The 11,331-nt window shown below is 39.1% G+C and overlaps 1 long non-coding RNA gene across 1 annotated transcript; it reads right to left on the bottom strand.

Moving 5' to 3' along the window:
• Window positions 1-264: 264 nt before the first annotated feature.
• On the bottom strand, window positions 265-985 carry LOC121068657. Its single transcript, XR_005819015.1, has 2 exons — window positions 902-985; window positions 265-472 (listed from the first exon to the last, which is right to left on the bottom strand). It is a non-coding gene; the product is annotated as an uncharacterized LOC121068657 (long non-coding RNA).
• Between the last annotated feature and the right edge of the window lie 10,346 nt (window positions 986-11,331).

Below are 11,331 nucleotides of genomic sequence, written 5' to 3'. Positions count from 1 at the left end.
ATTGCAGCTTTCAGGGAGAGATTTTGTACATAAAATATTTTAATATCGTTACAGTGAACACCTGTGCTCCTGTTCTGGGTGAGAGTCCAACCAGTCTGGAGCATCTGACACATCTGAAGCTTCAGATAGGTAATGCTACAGATCCTTCCCCTTTTGCAAGAACAAAACCGTAGATAGTGAGGAGTATTTATAGCCCGTTTATGACTTTTGTCCCTGATAAAACTCAGCAAGTTGTTTTACCAAAGGTATTTAACAAAACACTGGTTTCCTTAAATTCTCATTTATTCAAATAATTCATTAGACATCCAGCGCGTATGTAGGATTATGACTTTCTCCTGCTTGCCTCTTTGATCTCCCTGATAACTTTTCCATCAGCGTAAAATGTAGTGCTTGGCTCAGCTGCTCTTCCATAGCACACACAAATGGAGGAGGCGTTAGGGCGTCTGCTGAAGCAGGCTGGAATAGTTCCACCCTGACAATATATCAGAGGGAAAAACAGGGGGAAGAAAACCTGAATATTAAGCATTACGGACAATTGGCTACCCCTCAAAAGACTCAGTGGTTTAACTGAGAAAAAAATTGCTTGCTTCTCCAAAAACCTGGGCTAACAATCTTATAAAAACAGGTTCACTCAGGAGATTTCTGGAATTTTCTATTTCACATCAAAAAAAGAAAGAACAGGGGAAAACAAAACAAAACAAAACAAAACAAAACAACCAACCCTTCGTATGGCATTTCAGTATTCTTGCTTTTATTCCCAGCTGAAACAGAGAAGGGCAGAGACGTACACAAATGCAAATCTACGAGAGCGTTATAGTAAGACCATGCTGGATCACACAGAAATGACTTGGACTTCAGGAAAAGTTTCAGAAAGGGGGCAGCAATTGAATTTGTGTATTACCTGAGCTCCTGGGTCTGTTACATCTCTTGCTGTATGGTGCCTTGGAGCCTGTGTAAGCAGCAGGAGGTGCTCTGTTTGTGTTTGTATCTCCATGGCAATACGACTCGAGTTGTTTGGTCTCTTTTCTCAAGAGATCTGACAAATCACTCCTCTTCATAGGGTGGGTTGGTAGAAGGAATTGGGTTGGCATTCCTGTGGAAAAATTAGCCTTGTTGCAGCTTCATGTGCTTCTTACACTAGCTGTAGATATCATTCAAGTATTTCATCAATATCTTTAATTACTAAACACCCACCGAGGTTTTCTACTGATGCCTTCAATGTACTGTTGTCTTAGCTGGTTCACTGTGTCCGTAGGATGTACTTCCTAGTTTTTGTGATGCACTTGATTACTTCTGGTGTTTCAGAAGCCCTATTTTTTTTTAAACACTGAGATTTCTGGATCTGAAAACCCTTTGTGAGCCCTGCTATGCTCTTGTGGGGTAGGGCTTCAGCTGGGAAACTGGAGCACCAGAGAGGCAAGGAGACATTTGCAAGTGTTTAATCTCAGGAACCTTGCTAAAGACAGCTGCTTTGGGGCCTATGGACCTGTACACCTCCTGCCCCCACAAAGCAAATCTCAGGGACGCAGAGGGATGACGTGGCTGGAGCTTTGTCTCCATCACTCAGCACAATTCTGAAGAGCCAAAGAAAGCTGGGAAAAATCTGCCAGCCTACTCCCATCCTTCAGCTGCAGGATACATTACATAAATATGGTGATGATATATGGCAGTGTAGTGTTCTTACAAAAAGAGGGGTCATACCAGGGTATTTGTGGCTTATCCAGGCACTTAACTGGAACAGCCAACTGAGCGAGCCTGCTTCCAACGCAGTTACGCTCCTGCTGTGATCTACCCTGCTTTTCTTCATGGGCTGCTGAGGTTTTCTGGGCTCCTAAGGTGGGTATGTGTCTGCTCCTGACATTTCAGCTCTCACACAGAAACTGCTGGTTGCACATATGTGTGCTAAAATGGGGTTAATCTGGGGTGTTAACGTGGTAGCATGCTGACTTTTGGAGCTGGCTGATTTTGCTGAGAGTTTCCTTATCCACCTATTCTGTTCTGATATTGAAAATAATTTGGGTTTGACTAAAAGCCTGGTGAAATCAGCTGAAATCCTTCAAGAGGTTTCAGTGTAAATGAAGCTCTATATAGGAATGAAAGAAGGGGCTTTAAAATACTGTGTAATATTTAATTGAGAAGGGTAATGTGCCTGAAATCCAGAGGCTGGATATGTGAGTCAGTAAAGGTATAATGAGCAACTCCTCTTCATATCTTGACTGATGGTGTTATGCTCTATGATGGCAAGGAGCACATGAGAAACAAGAAAAGCATAATTACATCTGATGTATGAAATATCATCAGGGTACCTATCACATACAATAAGTGAAGTCCAGTGAAGTAGATTAACTGCCAGTAGATTAACTGCCAAAAATTCTCCATTTATAGAACAAAAATAATCACATTTTTATACAAAACAAACATGAAATGTTTTTTTTGTTTGTTTGTTTTAGGAATATACATGAATTGTCTAATCCCAGGCAAACTTGTTTTATCTTTTCTTTTCCTGAGCTTGATGTTTTAAATAGCAAAGAATGAAAACATTCCTCTGTGCCTGATGTCTGACATTGCATAATGCAAAAAGGTTTAGTTAGGTGAAATTGGTAGTAGGGTGATGGTTGGACCAGATGATCTTGGAGGTCTCTTCCAACCCTAATGATTCTGTGATTCTGTGAAAATGCTGTACCTACTGTGAGAGAGGAACCTGTGGAGCATTTGTTTTTAAAACCAGACCGATATGCTATTAGCTGCCTACAGGAGAACATCCTATTATCAGCATTTTGCTGTATGCTTTGGGTGCTCACTGAGAACGCATTTAATTCCTTATTAGCATTTTTCCACGTGAAAGGGCTTTTTACAGATTTTTTTTTTTTTTTAACATATCTCAAAATTCCTCTGAGAGTTTTCAAAGTGTAGTAATAGAGAAAATGTAAGAATGTTAGTTTATCAGGATCATGACCATTACATTTAGATGAGAAATTAACAACTAGAGGATGGGGAATCCTAAATAATTTCAATGTATTTTTTTTGTTGTTGTTGTTAGAGACAGTCCTTCAGACTCTGCATTGTGCTTTTGCAGTGTCTTTAGACATAAGCAGGCTCTCCTGTGCTCTTATCCTATGAAGCATCATTTATGGTGATAAATTAGAAGAAGCCTCATAACCCTAATGGGTGACCAGGGCATGTTTGTAGTACACGTTACGAACATGCTGCAAAAACACACTCTTCACCCTAAATAAATTGCAGCTAGAGATTACACACATTTCCATAATCTGTAACTTTACTATAGTATATAGTGCCACTGTTATCAATAGGGTCAATTGATGCCATGATGTTTACATGTGAAGTTATGTAAATGTTTTAGGACTTGCAAAGACAGAGGTGGATCTATTTTGTGTGTCCAATTTATTGTATCTACTAAGTTGTGTCTGCTGAGTTGGGCTTGGTTTGCCTAAGGGTTATGCTGATGAGGAAATTGCATTTATTTTTTGGAGAACCATAAAAATGAACTAGTCAATTGCCCTTCAGAATTTCATCCCTGAATTTTCAGAACTGTGGCACTTGCTTATATGGGACCTCAGCCTGGCCAGTCATGAGATTCACTTGTTAGAAAATTGCTCAATTTTATCATCTTGGATCAGCATTCTTCCAAGGATGCGTGAAAGAAGTGATGTTTTGCTGTCTATACTGACAGTGATGGTAAAATAGTGTAGCTAGACAGGTAAAAGTATGCATTTAGATGCCCATAAATACAAAGTAAGTAACTTATCTAGCAAGCAGAAATTCCTTCATGCTGCAGCTGTGACATGGTGCTGCCTAAATACTTTTCCCCACAGCAGACTTTTCAGTTTTACAGTTGATAGTATATACATATATAATAATGTGTTAATGTATTATATATATTTGTTTCAAAGTCTAAAATTATATCACTCATATCTTGCTGTAGAAGTGACTAAGAACCAGCAGTTTTATTTGATTAGATTACACTAAACTGTTATGCTCATTTTAGTGAAAAATTTATTGGATGATTTCCTGAATATATCTAATTCAAACATAGGGGCTTTTTTTCATTTTTGAAGTTAGTTGTATTTGTGAGTGGTTCCCACTAAATCAGATCCAAACTAAATCTACTCTTTTCCAATAAATGATTTTCTGGGTAACAATAAATTTTGAATCTGGAAGTTGGGCTTAAGATTTAGTTGCAGGACTTGATATATTTTCCTGTTAATGCAACTTGGCATTTTACAGTATTTTTTTAAGCTGTAAGAAATTGAAATATTGGAATCTAGCGAGAATATAATATAATATCATAAATAGCATCAAGTAGGGTTACAGAAAATTTATGGTTGAACTTCATGAAGCATAATAGGAGAAAAATATGTATTTTTAAATTAGTCTTTGGATTGGAAATTGAGCCAGCATTTAATGTAGTTAAATAGGGAAATATAACATGATAAAAAATACTATTCTTCTCCTACTTAATAAATCTTGCTTTACTGATGCCCATGCATGAGAGTCTATGTCTAGTTGTCAGTGGAGCAGTGAAGCATGTACAGTACACTGGGATGCCCTGTTCCCATGCCTGAATCTCCATATATAGCTACTGTGCTGTCCTATTCTCTTGTGGCTTCCACTCATAGGGCTTAACTTGTACTTTCTTGGCTGAATTACTTTGGCAGAGAACTGTCCTGATGGTAAACACTCAGGCAAAGACTCCTCAGTGGCAGCCACCTTCCCATTGGGCCTCATGAAAGCTGAGCATTGACCAAACTCAGTGTGAGTGAACAGATTTGCAAAAATCACGGGCAATGAATCTTCAGCCACACTTTCCTTCCCCTCCTCTCCCCTGCTTTTTTTTTTTTTTTTTTAAATTTTCCATCTTGGTGTTGGTACTAAGTAAGTCTAATTTTCTTTTCTTTTCTTGTTATTTCTGGAAACAGCTTTCAGACTTGAAAGACTGCCATGTACAGGAGATGTGTTTTGGCTCTTCTGCCTGTTGCATTCTGTGGATGATTAGATCAAACTGAGCAGCTGCCAGATGACTAATCAACTTGTTACAGAATAACTGGTCTCACTGGAGAATTAACAATGTCTTTATAGTCTCCCCTCAATGAAGTGTCTGGAATTTTCTTAGCTAACAGGATAGATCAGTTTAAGATTTTCCGACACTACTTGATATGATTTAGAAAAGTGCTCTAAAAAAACCCTCAAAATATCCCCATTCCCCCCAACCCTCCCAGTGTTTAAGTCTTATAATGTTACTTCAGGGTTAAAGGCCATCATTTAAGGAATGTTGTGTTCTTCTTTACGTGCCTTTTTATGCCTCTGCATGTTAGTGGGGATGGGAATGTTAGTAAAGAAGTACACTGAAGCAATGAATGCTGGATTTTGCACTCTGGGAATTCAGAGTGCTTGGGTATAATGCACAGCTGACCGTGAATCAGATTAGCTACAGCAAACTGAAGGATCTAAAAATGCTGTCGGTCTGGGCAAGAAAATGCGTGGATTTCCCAAATCAGTAGGTCTGGTCTCTCTGCTTTCCTCTCAAGCCATCTCAAGGTTTTTGGTAAAGAGCTGCTCCTCTACTGTGATGCAGATACTCATGAGTATTCCCAAAATACTCAAAATTTGGAAGTGTTTGGAAGATGCAGATAAAAACTTGCATTTTCAGTCAAAAACATTGGCAACAATAGTGTTCTGTTCCCGCTTCAGTCTATAAACCCAAGTAAAAAGATGAAATTGAATCTGACCCTAATGAATATATATGTGTATGTATATGTATACTCAGACGAGGAAAAGGTGCCCAGTAGGAAAACTTTGCAGGCACAGGCACAATGAGATCAGGAATCTGCATGCGGACAAAGTCAGTCATGGTATAAGACATGGTATTTTAGGTGAGGGCCATTAACTATTATATATATATTAACTGTTAGCTATTACAATCTGTGAATAAAGTAAAACCTACATTATGTTAGATCTTTTAAAATATATGCTCCATTTCAAGCACAAGTCATTGCAACAGATGATGAAGTTCTTGAAGGAAATTGTATTGCCTCTGATGAACTCCCAGAAGGCTGGGCTTTTGCTATTGGTGAATTTTGGCCTTTAGACCTAAGGGAAAAAAAAAAAAAGTGATTTATGTATACTGACTGAGCATACGCATAATTTAAAGTATGGGCGGGATGGGATGGTTGGAAGCATGCCACATAGAGCACTGTGGCAGTACAGTCTCAGACCTTTAGAAGTCTACAGAGCAGGGCCAAAACTTATGCAAAACTGCCCACCCTGCAGCAAAAGCAAGATGATGTGCAGAGGCCTCCTGTTGAATTTAATGTCCCATTAGCTTCTCCTGTGAGTGTTGCTGTTAGTGATACAAATTTATGAGCCCAAGAGTGGAAGATAGAGTTTGCATTTTCCCTATTCTGTAATTACTTCAGATTGGCTTCATCACACCTAACTTCAGAAGTTAAAGATTAACTGTCTAAATCCAGCCTAGTCATGCAGCTCTCCCTGTGAAGATAATGAAGAGAAAGGAGCCACTGCAGTTTCGATTCCTGATTCAATCACTGGTACAAGCTTCCCTGCCCCGTGTCGTCCTCGGGGGCACCTAGTTTCCCAAGATTTCTGTGCTGCAACGGGGTGGGTGAGTGCAGCCGATTAGGCATGATTAACCTCACTTATTGTCCTGCTCAGTGTGCTCAAGTGCACAAGCCAATCTTGCCCTGATACCAGGACTGGAGCTGCTGTTTCTATCGATGCATTAGGCTCCTTGCTTGCTTCACCTGCAAAAAGGGAGGATAGGCAAGGCAAGGAAGTATGGAAAATCCCTTGACTGTTAGGAACATAAAAAAGGCAAAGGTTGGCATGTTCACCCGCAAATCCAGGAAATAGTTGCATGGTTTTAGCTGCACTTGTTTTTGTATTTGGGTTGATTCCAGTCATGGTCTTGACCAGGAAACACATCTGATTTTGACACTTTTTTTTTTTTTTTTTTTTTAAGCCTCTAGAGTGTAAAATAAATACTTCAAATAATGTTTATCACTGGGATACAGATCTCTGACCAAGATGATACCCACAAAATACTACTTTCTGAAAACATAGCTTAGCAGCAATTACTTGTATTTAAACTCTTTCAACAGCTGCACTAATGAGTTATTTTAAGTAAAACCCATATTTCACACTGAGAATCTCTGTCTCTAGCTATGCCAAAATCAAGTCACCTTACATGCCCTTTTATTTATTTATTTATTTATTTTACTCTCAGAAAGCTGTGGGAAAAAAAGAAGTACACTTTAAACTTTTCTTGTTAATAACTGGCATTGCCATTCAGAGGGCACTGTTCGCTAGCAATTTCTGATCACATCATGTATTTATTTGCTATCAATATTGACATGTGGTAAGGCAGAAAAACATTTTGTTGAATGACTGTTTTTGCATACTGAATTGTTTTTACTGCAACAGTATGAAAAGCATATTTGTTGTAGTGTTAAATTGCACTCCTGAGCTAGGGGAGACTTTAGCAGTGATCTGTATATGAAACTCAGCCAGAGTGTGCATTTGCAAAGGTCTTTAACTCATGCTGAGCACTGACTGGACTGTAATTTGAATGTGAATGCTACAAAAAAACTCCAGACATTACTGCATGATGGTAAGATAATTAATTTTGATCTTGAGAAAGATTTAAGCATGCTCTAACCCAAATCAAACTCTGGAACATAGCAAACCTGGATTCTGACCTTCAGTCCTGAACACATTCTCATTACGGCTCATACTTTTTCACTAGAGACCACAGAGGTAGTGACTATCACTTGGGGCTTGCTTTTTCTTTTTCATCCTAAAGCTGTAGTGCAAGTAGTCACGTTTCTCATTTAATTGGTGCTAGTGAATGTGAGATTGAATTGGTGGTTCATTCCTTTGACTTAATTAATAGATCTAAGTAACTTTTTTTTTTTTTTTTTTTTTTGCCATAAAAGAGAATGCTAGTACCAATATGCTACACCATAGGGGTTTAACTAAGTATTATAGGAAGAATGGCTAATTATCAATTTCTGATAATTATCTGAAACAATGTGCTACTGAATGCTGTCTGGATGATATTTGTTTAGTTGGTTTTGGCTTTGGTTTCAATAGTAGAGGATCCAATTCTCACTTAATGTTAGTATACAATTTCAGGTAGATTGCTTCACAGATTAATGAAGAAATGATCTATAGTACTTGAGAATCAGGCTCACCATAGCTTGTGCCTTACACTCATATTTCCTTATAACACCTAATATTTACTAGTGATGCTTTTTCTTTTAACTGGTGTCATGGTTAGAGAACTGTGCTGAGTTTCTCAGCATTTGGTTCTAGAGATACTCAGTGTTGTTCTACCATTTTGCATCCCCCCAACCCCTCTCCAATAAATAAATAAATAAATAAATAGAAGAACAACCAAACCAAAAAGGAAGTTTGAAAATTTAAACTGCTCCATGGGTAATATACTGCTCAATTTGACAAAGCTTCAAAAGATGCCAGCAGGTCATTCTGCACCATTTTAAGGATGTGATTTTTTTTTTTCCCATTATTTTGAGGTTCAGGTGGGGTGGTAAAATCTCATCTTTATGCTATGCCCTGATTTTGAATGTTAGTTTTGGGAATCAAGGGACTGTTGGAAGTCAGAGAAGAAGGACTACAAAGAATTCTTGCATAAAACACAAGTGTAAATAAAAGAGATGGTTGTGTCAATATTTCCTTCCATTTTATTTTATTAATTTATTCAGTCTATCAACATAATCCATGAACAGCAGACAAAAATCTTGCTTTTCTCACACACAAGTTCCAATTCTTTGTTATGACTATTCTGTATCAACAGGAAATTTGGATAAGAGAGTTGAGAGTGATCATGCAGATAAAATTTGGACCTATTCTGGATGGAATTTTGTTAAAAGTAGGCAGATGGATATGAGGAGGCTTTAAATTCATTTGAAAAGAATTCATTTTTAGTGACAGGGAAACAATTTTGTACTACATGTCTTCATATTTAATTTCCTATTCAGTGATGACGACCTGAAAGTACTCTATGGCTTCAGTGAAATCTTACTTTTGTACATCTCGGTTTCTCATATCTGGGTTTGGATTTGGTTGTTTTTTCTCTCAATTCTGAACTCTAACACTGGTGAAGCACCTTTTTCTATGGTGATGGTAGAAGCTGTACATTGAGTCCTGCCCACAACAGAATACTTGGACAACCATCTGCACCACTTGATGAATATACATGTGGAGATATACATATTTACAGCCTCAGATTAATGGGAAATTACCTGTAATACTTATATTCTGTGCAGAGAAGAAAGGGAGTGAAAAATGAACTGCTGAAGAGAAATGTAAGGTGCAGGTACTGGGATTAGAATGAGGTCAGGAATGTCTACATTTGACTTGAACATGGGTCTGAGATGTGGGTTGCCAAAGCAAAGCAGAACACTCTGGACTGTAATGACTATATGGTCCCAAGAGCTTAGATGTTAGGTTTGGTTGTCTTTTGAAGGAGCAGTCTGACAAAACTGGGGGCTGGGTGGGGGGCAAGGTCAGGCTTTTCTCTCTGCTCTCCGTCTGAGTGAGGTGACATGCTTTGTCACGCTGAGTTAGGTGATGTGCCCCTGGGACAATACTTGGACTTGGGGAAGCTAGGCTGGACCGCTGACTTCCAGGCAGCCAGGATTTCACCATCTGATCTTCTGCTTCCTTTCTCATGGTTCTTTTTTTTTTTTTTTTTTTTTTTTCCTTCTGTCTGTATCTCTCAATCTGTCCAAGGCACCTAACCGAGGTGGTGCTGCACTCCTTAAGTTGTGCTCTGGAGTATGCTGCCTGCTGAGTGCTTGCAGTGCAGTGATCTGACACAACAGGGAGCTCTGAACAGAGCCCCAAGTCTCTCCTGCAATATTAATCCTAAAAACAACACCTATGTGGATGAAATTTAAAAACAAACAAACAAATGGAAAAACTATTTCCCTGATTCTGCTCAAATTCTACTTCCTGAAGGTGACAGAACATATGAAAGAGCCAACAACACATGAGAAAACAGACCTGAGAAGGAACAGAAATCTCCTTCAAAAGGAGCTTCATGTTCAGCAATTTGCTGTTTAGTTCCTGTGTGAACAATTAATCTTAAAACAAATATTTGGTTGAGGGAAATTGAGCTCCAGGTTTCATTGCTAACTAAGGTTGAATGAAAACACACACTGCCTGACATTTTCAGGCCAGTTTTTCTTTTTCACCCTTTCCATAAAAATAACTAAGACAAAGTATCTGTTACAATGACCCAGGTTTTGCCATTCAAACCTCCCTAAATTACAGGCTTTCCCTCAGAGACCATTTACAACGGAGTATATAATGCATGGCTGTGTTATACCCTACCACTCTTTGAATTCACTATAACTTGTCATTACTACGCTGCACTGTAGTGGTCTGGTTCAAAGGCTTTTCTATAAATAAATATCTTCCTGGCTGGGCAGATGACAGTCCCTACCAGCAGCTCCTGTGTTATCGGTTCTCCAATTTTCAGCTTTTCATCTAGGCATGGCCTGGCGTTTCTTTGAAAAGTCTGTGAATGGCTAGCAGTTGCAAGGTCTTGCAAAACCTGATTGGGACAGGGCTGGAAATCAATAGTGTTATTACACTGCTCGTTCTTGTCCTGTTTATTATTTCATTGGTGGTATTTTTTTTTTCAGCTTTTGTTATCTACACTTGTAGAGTTGTACTTATTCTTAAGGGATAGGGGAGGAGAGGGGGCATGTTTTTTCTGCTTGGGACACAAAGGTTGTAATGCTATGTTTGTACTGTTGTGGGTTGCCCAATCAAAATTAATGGAGATGCTCTCATTGGCTATAACAACTCTAAGGCACTACCTTAATAGCTGGTAGATGCCATCATATCTTGGCTACATTCTGGATTAGCCTGTACATGTGTGTACATAACCCCTGGATAATGGTAAAAAGCGTGGCCAAGGAGCATATAAAGTAAATGTTGCTCTGCCATGCCCCAGCAGGCAGCAGAGCCCTCTGCCTTCTTTGCCTGTTGGCTCCACCTCGAGCAAGAGCTCGGCCACCCTTGAGGGCCTCTTCCAGTGGCAAATTAGGTGTCTGCTCCCTTGTTCTGGCTGAAATTATGCCCTCTCCTGAGCCTCTGGGGCTGTCTTTGGATAAAACGTAATTGGTGCCCCTAAACTAGCAAAGATAAGTGGAACAAAATGCCACTTATTGAACAAATTGACCTGGGCAATCCAGTTAGACCGCAGGGTCTGCAGGGAAGAAGCTCTCTTGTGCTGTGTGTAGTAACTGGTGGAACGGGCTTGTG

The sequence above is a fragment of the Cygnus olor genome, chromosome 3, assembly GCF_009769625.2.
Source record: "Cygnus olor isolate bCygOlo1 chromosome 3, bCygOlo1.pri.v2, whole genome shotgun sequence".
Taxonomy (NCBI): domain Eukaryota; kingdom Metazoa; phylum Chordata; class Aves; order Anseriformes; family Anatidae; genus Cygnus; species Cygnus olor.
Note: the sequence above shows the minus strand (reverse complement) of the source record. Positions and strands in the feature narration are given on the sequence as shown.